We start from the raw sequence: 13,245 nt of genomic DNA, 5'->3' as shown, positions 1-13,245 counted from the left end.
CAACACCTGTCAAATTGGCGGGCAAAGGAAAACGCGTATCTTCTTTCCAAACGACCAATCTAATTTAAAATAATTCGGTGTTGGTTGCACGAAGCAAGGGATTTGTCTGGAATAAAATGTTTTAGCTATCAAAGATACAATGGCCAAAATGTTCTTAAAAAAGATTTAATTTATTTATACGATATGAAGCTGTTAGTTGTTGCGACCTTTCTGAGAAGCGTGTTAAAATGCGTCGCGAAAAGTAAGCGACGACGAGTATACTCGTGAAACGTGGAGTATGCGTGGCTGTTATAACACAGAATTAATATTCCGCGGATGCTCTGACAAGCATATAGCCTGAATTGCCACGTATTTTTCGAACGATTGAAAAGATCCTTTGGTTCTAATTTGCATTTCTACTCGAAATACGTTTATCGAATTATACAGGCACGATTTTTTCTTCCGCAAACTTTTCCCATATTTCACGCAACTTGAATATCCATTCTTCCAGAACCTCTCAGGCTTTCCGGCGGGAAACTTTTCAATATGATTTTTTACATAGTCCAAAGAGTTAAAAATCCAAACGAACTTTCCCAGCAGCGTTTAACACGTGTAATATTTTATTAAAAATCAACGAGCATATTTAAAAACATTTACAGTAACGTTTTTTCAGCGTGATATGCTTAAAAACATAAATGAAAATATACTTGAAATTTCCTCAATGGAAAGGTACTAAGCAAAGCTTTTATTTTATTAAATTCCTTAAAAATCGGAACGAACTTTCCGACCAACCGATATTATACCTAATACATCGATAACGATTTCGTATTATCCATCGTATCCATCGTATCCATTCGTATTACACATCGAAGATGTAAAGGAGATTGCAACGATTTGTCTGAAAGTTTGTGACCTTCACGGGTGAACGAAATCCGATATCTCCGAAAAAAGGAACGAATTAGAATGCGTGCAAATGACAAAGAGGAAAATTAATTGTTTATCCTTTCGCGTAGTCGATGTTCTACTATTCTGTCAATTTGACATATTTGAAACGAGAGACGCATTAAGTCGCAAAAATGACAGGGGTTGATCTTTTGCGTCGAATCAAACGAATTCGAAGGGGAACCTTAAAATACCAACGTTTCCTGAAAAGATGAACGCAATTCAACCTTCGTACTCCTTCGAATTTCCGCTTGTCGAACCTCATTTGCTCGACGTTTTCGATAAGAAGAAACCTCTAGAACTCGGAAATTTTTGCTCATCCCTTGGGCTTCGAGCTAACAAGGTTCGACTTTAGCATTTTACGTTATAAACACTTTACATACATAGAGGAAAGTGGCCAAATATGGAACAGGTCTCCCTTTCTTTCTTAATCCGATCGATGATGAATGTCTGCCAAACGACTATAGGCTACTTCACTCAGTTAGTCGTTCATTTTCTGAACGTTTATTTTGCCAGAAACTATTTTCGCTAAATTTTAGATTTATTATTCTGATGGCAAAATGTGGATCATCGAGTAGTCAAACAATTTGATGCTCGGATCTCGATGATTGCGAACAACTACATTTCTGTTCTGTTAACCGATCTGAGTGTTCCATATTTTACCTTTTCTGCGATGTCGATTCGATATTAAGAATTTATTTATAACGTTAGAGGTATAAGGCTAACACTTAGATGGAGCGTAATTACAAGAATCTTTTACGTATCGCAACTGAAGGTAAAATAACAAAAAAAGAATAAAATAAAAGAATAATAAAAATAAGGTTTTGCGTGTGTGTGTGTATGATTAAGCGAGAATACAAGGCAAGAGGGAGGATAATTATTGTAAATCGAGTTTATGGCCAGCAGTCTGAACATAAAGTATACTACGTTGCAAGCTACGTATGCGAGTGAACGTAAAAACTGTATTACTACCGTTACGTTACAAGGCACACGCACGAGCGAAATGACAAAGTTAGGATAAAAAGATTAGAAAATAAAACCAAGCACGCTGTAATGGTATTTCGCGACGTATTTTATTCTGTAACGTTATATCTGGTATGGTTATAGCTTTCGATAAAAATCACGTGACGTTGCACTTTGTACAGCAAATCAACCGTTTCTCATATTTCGAAATATACACATAGCGTTTTATGCGTAAGGAGAGATAAGAAGCACACGAGACACTTGTGTACGTACGTTGTAAAGGACTTTCAATTTTGCATATGTGTCATCACGCGTGAAATAACCGGACCAAAACAGTGGATACGGCGATATGTTTTTGACACGGCCAACCAGCGTTTGATTTGCGTTGAAATCAAATTTTTCGGTTCAATTTCACCGAAACTTCGCGCTGAAATAAAGCGTGATACACATAGCTTGCATTTCACTCTCAATATTATTTTGATCGATATCCGAGCCGAAAGTACTTGCCATTTCGATTTAATAACGCACTTACGTATTTATATCTCATTTATATGTGTCCTATGGTTTTAAAAATATTACGAGGCTGTACATGACGATAACAAGCGAAACGAGAAAGTAGAATATTGCTTGACTTTCGATGTTACATCGATGTTTTAGCTGTATATTCTACGATCGATGGAAATTCGTCAAGCACAATGAAATTTGAATTTTAATCAAACCTTCGAACTAAAAGTATCTTCCATTTCGATCTCATAATACAAATTCTATGCCATATATTCGTCATGTCTTTTAAAATATTATTCTCCGATCACGATCAAACAATAACAATAATGACAATGACGTAGAATACATTTAACTTTGCATATTATATCCGTTATTATATATTCTAATATTATATATTCTGCAACCGATTAAAATTTCCAAAGTACAAATCGAATTTCAACTAAATTTGATTAAAATCAACTGTTCGAACCGAAGGTATTTTCCATTTTGACTTAATAACGCAAATAATAACAAGAATACTTATTCATATTTTTTCTTCTGTCTAAATATTATTAAAATCATGCAAGGTGGTGTGCAACGATAATAAAAAAATCGAGATGACAGATGTGGCCCTTAAACGCATAACTGCGCAACTATACGTGCAATTCCAAGCATTTCAATAACAGTCCCCGGAGTAGGAAACACTTCAAGTATGCGCTATCCTTGAATGAAGGAGTTAGACAAACTGACCGTCTACTCATTGTGGAAGCGCTCGATAATTACCAGTTCCTGGCGATTTTCTTCCTTACCGGTGTCTTCAATGAAAAGTTAGTCCATGTATATTACTTTAAAGATTCAACCGGGATAATTAAGTTTCGAAAGTCCTTTAGACGCAGTCGTTTTACGGAAGCCGGAAAAAGAAGAGAAATTAAATTTCGTGCTACAACGTTCGTATAAATATCAGATTTTAGATTCAAAGTTTCCAATATATATATTTTTCGATCTTTTTTTTTCTCCATTCGATATGATGATTACGGTGACTCGAAGTTGTTCCCATTCGTTAGAAGATGCGTATGTACTAACAATTAAATAATTTCCTTATAAAAGGAAAGAAACTTTTGGGACAAAGTAATATGTTCCTTCTTACGATAAAATACCCACTGTACGTAATATTTGCGCGCAACGATGGTAACAATAATATTAATTTCTTGATCCTTTTTTGTTTTTATTTGTACAAGATTTACGATAGTTTCATTAATATAATTGCTCGTAATTAACGACATTAAAATGCGATCGATCGATACTCATTGAAGACTGGGTTGTTTAGATTGGAAATTTCCATAACATTCATCCCTAATCATCTATGCAGATTCCAGATATGTACCGTTATACCGTGTTGCGTGAACAATGAAATAAGCGTAACCCGTATCATCGGTTGACACAGCCAACATAGTTAAGGTAAACCAATTAAGGCAACGAGTTAGTAAAACGATTACCCTTCACGTTTTCTCCACGTTATAATCGTGTACGATCCGCCTACCATGAGAAAGGTTATTTGGCAATAGACAAAAAATAGTAAAAAGTCATGTAACAACTATAGCAAGAATCCGATATTAACCGGTTAACCGAGTCATTTTTTAAACTAGTTTTTTAAACGTAATTTATTTTTAACGGAAATTAAACGTCGCGTAGATAAAAGAACAGCAATTGGTAATTTGTGTACTGTTCGTGGATTTCTAGCCATGGAACGTTAAAAACATAGACAGTTAAAATACTATAATAATACGAATCCGACAGACAAGCAACGATAATTTATTGAAAATTGGTAATGAAAAACGAACGGAATTTGCGTAAATTCACTTCTTAGGTTTCTAATGAATTTTCAAAATAAACCTTCAACCTATCTATGTATGTATCTATACGATTAAACAAACCGTGGATTTTTATGCATTTCTAAATAATTTGTAGATATTATTCTAAATATCCATGGAACTATCGATTAAAGAATTATTATTCACGAGAATATAAGAAACAAAGATTATTAAGCTAAAGTTATTTTATCTGGTATTACATGCGTGTAATTCGCGACTCAATAACTTTATTTCATTATTTTGCTAAATTGATTCCTCGTCTCCTATATTTGCAGAAAGATATTTCTGTTGCGTCAAATACGTTTCCATTTTATATTATCTTCCACAGAGGTACTACATACGTATTATCTTTCTGTCTATCTTAACTTCAATTTTATTAACTCGTCGCTTGTTGACTTTGTCAAATGTCCTTTGTTTACTTTGAAGTTGCGAAGCACGGAAAGCTTCCTAGGTACGTGTCCCACTCAGTCTAATAAAAAACGTTCAGGTGCACGAAAAAGAAAAACGCAAAGTTCAAACGCACGCTAATAGATGGCTATATTTAAAAAATTACTCATATTAAATATATTAAGGGCTAAGTGACTTCAATTTTATTAGCTCGTTTCCTGCTGTCTTTAATGTTGCGAAACACGAAAAACCTTCCTATCGCTCTCATCTAATAATAAGCATTTGGGTGCACGAAAAAGAAGAAGATTCAAGCCAGGATCAACGGAAAGTTCTACTTAAAAAATCAAATATGAAGAATCGAAAAACTTTTATTCATCTCCGATAATATCGACCCCGAGATGTATCTTGTTAAGATTATCCTCCTTCGAAGATTAAACGCTTCATGGCTATATAAAATGGTAACGAGTAGCGCCCTCTCCTAAAGTATTTAAAAAAACAGGAGTAGGTCAGTGTGAAATTAAATGGCTGCAATTTTCAGCGATTTCCATAGACAGTGTCTTTGAAATACCTAAATTCTCGCTGTTTCACGTTTAAGCGAAATAGCGCTCAGCTTTCCAGCAAAAAGCAAATAGCTATATTCTGTAGTATTTGAAGCATCGACTGGCGAACAAATGCGAGAGGAAAAGTTTCGTGAAATTTACATCTTGAATTTCGTTATTTCATTTAACGCAGAGGGATTGGCGTCCGCTACGATCGATACGTTGGCAGATTTGCCTGCGGTTTCTAGCGATTGTCGCGACGATTCTAATTGAGTTTTGCGAAAGAAATGAAATTAAACGTTGGCCGTTAATCGATGGCTGGAAAATAAAATGGATTGCCATGATTCGTCGTATCCCCCGCCTTTTGTTTCTTTCTCATCTTTCGCGTTTCACGGTCTTCACCAATTACTATATAGAGCCGTACTTTTCTGCTGGCAACTTCAGTTTACGAGATTAAACATTAGCTGGTCCCGTTTCGTTTGATAAAACTGACATCTCATATACGACCTGAGGCATTCTACGAGCTTGGCGCAGGTTTAATAGAAATGTTCGGTAAATATGGACACAGATAGCGAATGTTACTTGTATAAACATTCACTCTGATCGAGAACTAAAAAATCTGGAATTTTCTGCTCTTGTGCTGAATTACAGTGGTTCGCGAAAATATTTGAATATCCCTGCAAACTCCTTGTGGACATATTATTAAGAATATCTTGATATCCTATCGATACTGTGACAAGATTAACGTATTATTACAATTTCAAACGAGTATGACAATGTATGTAAGAGTCGCAGGACATTTACTGCGATTAATTGTATGTTTGAGACTACTACTAATATTGTATACTAATTTTTCGTTAAGCATATGTTTGCAATAAATGCCTTGCAACCTCTATATATATATATATATATATATATATATATATATATATATATCGAATTGGTTTCAAATTTTCCATAATGTATTAATAACAAGAGTTCTGTAGGAAACGTTCGAATAATGTATTCAATTACACGTAATTGATATTGCGTATTTAATATAATCGGAGAAATAGTCTCATTCATTTCATAGTCAATTCATTTTAAGAATTAGCGAGAATACGAGTACGTAATAGGAACTTTAATAATCCCAGAATCCCATAGGCAAGTAAAAAGAAATAATTTAATTGAATTTGCTTTAGTTCGACTTTATTTCTATTTCTGATTTAATGCAATTCTATTTTATTTAATTTTAATTTCCATTTTTCTTTCATTTTATTAATAATTTAATATAATCCTAACTCAATAACATAAATCATATAAAAAAGGATATATAAATAAATCGGTACAATACGATGCAAGCTAAATTTATGTACCAAAACTTTGACAACACCTTATAGATACGATAACTAATTGGAAATTAAGTAAAAACTACTTGTAATAACCCGCATTGCTTGTCGGGTAGGAGAAGATATTCAATCAACAAATAATTTCGCTACGTTCGAAATCTTCTCGCTCCTTAATCCATTTTCTTTCTGATTACAGTAAACAGCATTAATTCCGTTCTCGATTAATTAATTTTATCAGTAGTATACTTATATCATTCTATAAAACATTAAATAAGTGACATTTAAGTTAAAAAATTATTTGCATATTATTATTTATACACTTTTGTTTGCATATATCATTATAAAAATTAATGGAATAAACTAATAGGATAACATATTTCTTAAACAAATGGAAAAATGAAAAGTCGATGGATTTTCATTTAACAAGCGTTTATCATTTGTAGCATTATGACAACTTAGCGATCCATTTGCTCAGCAAGTACTATCTTCAATAACTAAATCCTTTTAAATTAGTTAAACCTCCAGTGTCCTATTTTCCTATTCACTAAACGACATTTTTAATACGAATCAATTCGTTTCGCTAAAGACACTAAAAATTGATTATTAAAATAGAACTATACATTTTATATATTTTACACTAGTTCTCGTTGTCATATGATTACAATGACCTTAATGAATAAACGATCCTAAACAGTAACAGCATAAACGAGCTTATCTCAAGTATATCAATATTATACCAATATGTAGAAGTTTATATTTCCAAAATACCTGTCTTTAAAAGTAAAATAATAGCAAACAAGGCAGTAAATAAAGTAAACGATCGTATTGCTCAACAGTCTTAACAAATAAAGCAACGATGCTAAAAGTAACAAAAATTGCTCCATAGCATATGTCCTCACAATTAAATTACGAATTAAAAAGGAGAATAAGAGTAAAATTAACAAATCGAATGTAAGCAAATGAAAGAATCATTCCGTATTATGTTTCCCTCGCTAGTGGCGGGATATTCAAACTTTTAATAATGATAGCGTCTCTTCAATCAAGAAATCACACATCCAAAAACTTTTACCTCGTAATAACGGTATTATTATACCATCGAATAAGTAAAAAATTAACACTCACCAAGAAAACGGTATAAGCAACGAAGATTTACAGCTTGGCCTTCGCGAGACAATAGTGGTGGTTGGCGCCAGACAAGTGGTCGAGAAGAGTATGCCCTACTGCACAGTCATAGGCATAGATCGTGCACCCGAATTGTCCCGTCTGTCGATGGATATTACCTGCAACGACCTCCGTGATACATTTCTTGCGCTACGCGAATAGGTGCACCTGTTTGCGTGCCACTTAATATCGCGTACGCACGAAACAGCTCGAGAATTATCCACGAATTCTACGAATTCGCAGTTACTAATCGCTTACCAAACGTCGATTATGTCGTTAGCGCTTGAAAAGACATTCGAATGTAATTGTTGCAAAAGATAAAGGAGCTTTGTAAAATAAACGATCCAATTCCTATCGCGTTCACAGTCGAAGCGGTACTGTGAGCCTCGTTGCGACCCGGCGTCCCTTTATACGATCGACCCCCGAGCTCAATAGCCAATCAGCGTTACGCATTCTCCAACGTTCAAAATCCTTCCGTTGGATCCACGGACGGCCGATGTCAGTTATGTGAGGGGGTGGAAAGCACTTTTGGCGGTATTACGTGTTGCTTCGCTGTAAACATGGACGATCTGGATTTAATTCAATTATCCAAAGCGAGGGAAACGGCGTTTGAGTGGTGGCGCGAAAATGACCGATTTCGTTGCGCATATTGACAAAGTTATGGCGAGGGATCTGTATGGTATGTACTATATAGCTTTTCTCGCGGGCTATGTTTCTTTATATTGTATATCGAAGTACGCACCTAACGTTTCAAGAGAAGCTTTGCATGCCTTGTATAACTTGAACTGTAGTTTAGATTTACAACTTTACTTTAGTCTATATGTTTTCTTACTTTTCAAGAGGTAATCTGCGATACTTGTAAATAGATACTACATATATATGTATGTTAACTTGTAATGTGTAATATTCCTGTTTGGTTAGGTCTATATTTTCTAATGTGACAAATATGTGTATGGTGGCCATCTTGTACAAGTAAACTGATATTATTAGCGTAATTTTACAAATTACAAGTCATAAATTATTCCTTTTTCCAAACAAGGAAATATACGAGAAAAAATAGAACAGATTCTTACGATTATTTTTGTGAAGTTTTGAAAAAATCATGTATTTAAGTATTCACGAGAAAGGGGAGACAGAAAAGAAATGCAAAGATGGAAAGTTTCGAATATGTAAAACGTAGTGAAATCCGTAAATGATTTCATAACTGCTCTTGAACATTTCTTACAAACAAACGAGTCATCTCATACTTTCCTACAGGAGAAGTACATATTCATCAGAAAAAATTCCATTGATGTTGTCTATGAATGCTTATGCATCCAGCGAAGTCTGTGATTATTTTCTTTATCTGGAAACATACGTTATAGTTTTGAAGTTATAGTTTTACATTATTTGTTCATAATCGTTATAAAAAGACCGGAAATGTATTCAGGTCACGCACATGCTTTACTGCTTTATACGTACCATCGATGTTAAAAAACAACTCGTACCGAAAGGATTAATATAATTTTTATTTAAATTTTTTGTTTCGTATTCATAGACGAAAACTGTTGTGTTGTTTGTCCGCAAATATGTAAAACGATTCCATTATATTATAAAGTTCTGAAAATCGATAGTTTTCGTTATACATTTCGTTAGTTAAAATAGTTAAATGACTTTCCAGAAACAAATCATGCTTCATGGACATTTTGAGCTTAGTTAGCGTAAAAATTAAACCTTGTTCTGTAATTAGTTGTTACATGAAATTAAATGGATTTCAAGTAGCTGGTATGTAAATGATACTTAAACTAACATGTAATGCTTAAATCGTAAAATAAATATACATGTAAAATCAGTTAAATTTAGGGAATCAATATCGATAAACGCGAAGCTATAAATAACATCTTTAAGTCAAAGATTATTTGAAAGAATTTCAATTTCACTTCAAACTTGAAAGGATATTTCAGATCAAGTAAATAACAAATTTATACCGGTATAGTGATCGCATGTTTCTTGAATTCAAACAATTTGTGTAATCGGTACGAGAATGTATGCAATATGGGATATTAAAGAGAATCGCATTAGGCATTATTGCACCATGTACGTCATAAATCGTCGATGGAAGCTCTGAAGCGGGCAAAAGAGTTTATAGCTTCGATAAATAAACTGTTCTTTGTAAATGATAGGTTAAAAAGTAGGTAATCAGCATTAATATCAATTGGATATTCCATCGAATAATTTTAAGGATCTTTGTATTATAACATATCCTTTAGATAAAAGATAATTGTTAGTTTTATATCGAAGAATCCACAAGTGTTTCTACAGTAACAAAGTAATTAACGTTTCCTTAAGGGACTAATTCTTGTTACAGATTTCTTTCACCTTCATCTTTGAAACTATTCATAAATTATATTTATATCTTTCAAAAAATCACATCCTAATCCTTAATAATGCTCACAGTTTTGTAGTATTTAATATCTTTTGATTTATTCGAGATTTCTTCAAATCTAATACAGAATTCAAAATGTTTCACGTATTTATTATAGTCTATAGATTATGCTTACAGACTTGGTTCATGTATGTACGTATGTGTATTATACATTATTGTATTTAAGAATTTATATGATCGTCCCATGAAATACCTCTAGTCTGTAGGAAACAGTCTGTTGCTACTATGGTTTAGATGAAAGAATATTATGACATGTCGTTTAACTGTATGATACCATCTATTAATGTATCAACGATGACTTTAATGACAGTCTAATAGATATTGCGCTACAACTTTGATCGACGTGACTTATTTCTATGATGCACTTCGACAAGCTGATTTCAGCCAAATCAAGTCAAACGAAGTTTCTTATGTTTAATATTCATATAAACTTACTATGCATGTACGTAGTTTGTTTCAATAGCATCTACATAGTTTAAGAAACTAGTTGATGACGTTGTTTCAATAACACAATCATAGTGGTTTTTAGAATAATCATGATTCGAACGCAGACTATTAGGGGATGATATGTTTTAAGAACAAAAATTATAGTTTTCCCTTCTAAAACATGAGATTGAGATTGAAATAATTTTGAAAGAAGAGCAAAATAATTTTAATTCTTTAACCATTTAACTCTACCTTAATAACAAAATACAAGAACGTGTTAAGTATACATTATTACTAATTTAATTATTTATATCACTAATAAACAATATTCTTAATTCGCAATTCTTATATCATTGAACTATACTATTAATGAAATGATTTTATATAACTTGCAATTCAATGGAATAAAAACATGAATGAAATATTTAAACATACCTACGTACATAGATTTCCAATAATTTTACGTAACTTTATGAATTAACACGTTACAATATATTTTGCATATATATACGGTATATATCTGTTACATTTATCAAAAATGATTCTTGTTCAATTACATTCGCCACTTATATCGCGGAAGCGTAAAATTATTTCAAACAATATGAAAATAATTTATCGTGAAAAATATTTTACGTATTGTTTCTCGTTTTTATCGTAAATTAAGCACGTTCCCATTTCTTGCCATAAGAAATAATGGATAATAGATAACAACAGCGTAACGAAAGTAAAAATTATTGTTCATTCACGTTTTGAACGTAATTTTATCAGCTGTACTTTTTCAGCTACTTTGATTTTACTTAATTTCAAAGAACATATTTAAATAATAGCTGGCTTAACGTATGAAATATAACGTCGAAATATTACCGCGACTGTCTTGAACAGATTTCCGCCTGTAGATGACTTTAAACGTTTCCGTATCTCGTAATTTGCGAGAAACGAATCTCACATACATTTCTACGAGACCTTGCTCTGTCCATCTTGCAGTTCCTTCCTTGATTGACTTTCAAATTTCCCCCTGGATTCTAGGCTGTTTCTGTCATATAGAGTGAAGAGTTCGCTGGCCCTCGAAGCAAAGAGACAAGCACATAGAAAGTCTGCCTTTGGGGTTGGAAGTAAGCATAATTTACGATACGATGATCTAATCCCTTCATCACGCTTGGAATATACATGGTTGCCTGTAAAAGGACGCAGTTTTATATTCAGCAAGTTGCAAAGAAAAGATCTATGTCATTTTGTGATCTTATAGTACTCACTCGAGAGAAAAGTAAATTTTAATCAACGTTATATAATATTGATGAAATCCAATTGTTGGGTCAAGAAGAAGAGAAAAATATCCTTCGCCATTCATAACAAATATTTGACTTTCTGTTTTAATATACTGCGGGCACGAGAAAATATTTGCGCGTGTCCATATTTTCCAATGAACCGTTTTCCTATCAGCTTTTATATTTCAAATCAAATCCTTATAATCGTATGAAAGTACCATTAAATAATACCAAGTTTAATACGTGTATCATGTATTTATATTCATATTATTTAAATACCTTTCGTAGTCACTGTATAACTGCCATCTGTGGATAATACATAATTCTCTATTTATTCCTTCTGTAGCCGATATTGCACGACATGCATTATTTATTGATTTGTACGTGTGTCCACAATAGGTAGATTTCTCTCTATGTGTATTCATAAAAAAAAATTCGTTGGATTCAAATCAGATGATGGACGAGATTATTTTATTGGACACGTTTATTCTATCTATTCTATCGAGGGTTCGATTTAAACGTTCGATTTAAATGTTAAATAAAAAGTACGGTATATCAAGTAAATAGGATTAATTATTGGATCTACGCTTATCAGATATTTTATACTTCTCTCATTAAACATGTACTACAAATTTACGGAGTTTTAGATTACTTCCTTGTAACATTCTCTCTCTCTCTCTCTATATATATATATATATATATACAAATATGTACATATATGTAAGATAGTAATCCGGGGATAATTCAGGGATCTATTCTGTAGTCTGAAAATCGAGTTTTTATTATGGAGTAAATAATAAAATACAAAAATAAACAACAATTAATATGCGTCTATAACAATAAATAATACTTATATAAACGGGAAATAAAAAGTCTTTAGTACAATGTTTACCTGAAAATCGAGAATCGATTTTCAACGTCCTGAGCTACCGATCTTCCTTCTTCAGTCTTTAAAATTTTAAATAACTATTCTGTAACCTTGTCTGTCTCTAATGTAACTCTCTGTCCGTCCGTTCGCGAAAAATTTGCTTCTTAAAATGGTCGTCCATAAAATAAAAGAAGGTCTGTCCGTGAAACACAGCCTGTCGTGCAACCCGTAAAACAAAAAGAATCCCTATCCTACAGGAACTCTAGGGAGTTTACACCGCCCCTCGAATGGGGAGTGAAACAGATTCCCTTCAGATCCCCGATTACCGTTATCCACTTCATATATGGAGTTTGAAATCCTTCTTAGAATTATGAAAGGTCCTTTCCTCATTTCTTCCAGCTTATTTCTATTCATTTTTTTTCCGTTATGGGTGAAGACCATATCACCGATTTTAAATTCGTGTTCTCTTCTTTTTTTATCGTATTTTTGTTTGTTGATTTCGAAATTTCTTGTTGAGTTTTTGAATGCTTCTTCTCTGTCTCTTTTTAGGTTTATCTTATTCTCCATTATTTCCTTAGGGACGATTTCAATCATTTTTCCATTCAGTA

At 32.9% G+C, this 13,245-nt stretch overlaps 1 protein-coding gene and 2 long non-coding RNA genes across 7 annotated transcripts in view; all 3 read right to left on the bottom strand.

The window, feature by feature from the left end:
• LOC126926885 (uncharacterized) overlaps nucleotides 1-7,901 on the bottom strand; it is a 30,803-nt gene extending 22,902 nt beyond the window's left edge. Inside the window, exon 1 of the long non-coding RNA XR_007714989.1 lies at nucleotides 7,615-7,901. This is a non-coding gene — a long non-coding RNA (uncharacterized LOC126926885). The remainder of the gene's footprint in view (nucleotides 1-7,614) is intronic.
• The window catches only part of LOC126926795 (uncharacterized), a 336,576-nt gene that overhangs the window by 266,998 nt on the left and 56,333 nt on the right, over nucleotides 1-13,245 (bottom strand). The gene's annotated exons all lie outside the window — the stretch shown is intronic.
• LOC126926888 (uncharacterized) lies at nucleotides 8,834-11,785 on the bottom strand. Its single transcript, XR_007714992.1, has 4 exons — nucleotides 11,758-11,785; nucleotides 11,369-11,679; nucleotides 9,115-9,252; nucleotides 8,834-8,998 (listed from the first exon to the last, which is right to left on the bottom strand). It is a non-coding gene; the product is annotated as an uncharacterized LOC126926888 (long non-coding RNA).

The sequence above is a fragment of the Bombus affinis genome, unplaced genomic scaffold (genome assembly GCF_024516045.1).
Source record: "Bombus affinis isolate iyBomAffi1 unplaced genomic scaffold, iyBomAffi1.2 ctg00000059.1, whole genome shotgun sequence".
NCBI lineage: Eukaryota > Metazoa > Arthropoda > Insecta > Hymenoptera > Apidae > Bombus > Bombus affinis.
The sequence above is the reverse complement of the archived record's forward strand: the minus strand, read 5'-3'. Positions and strand labels throughout refer to the sequence as shown.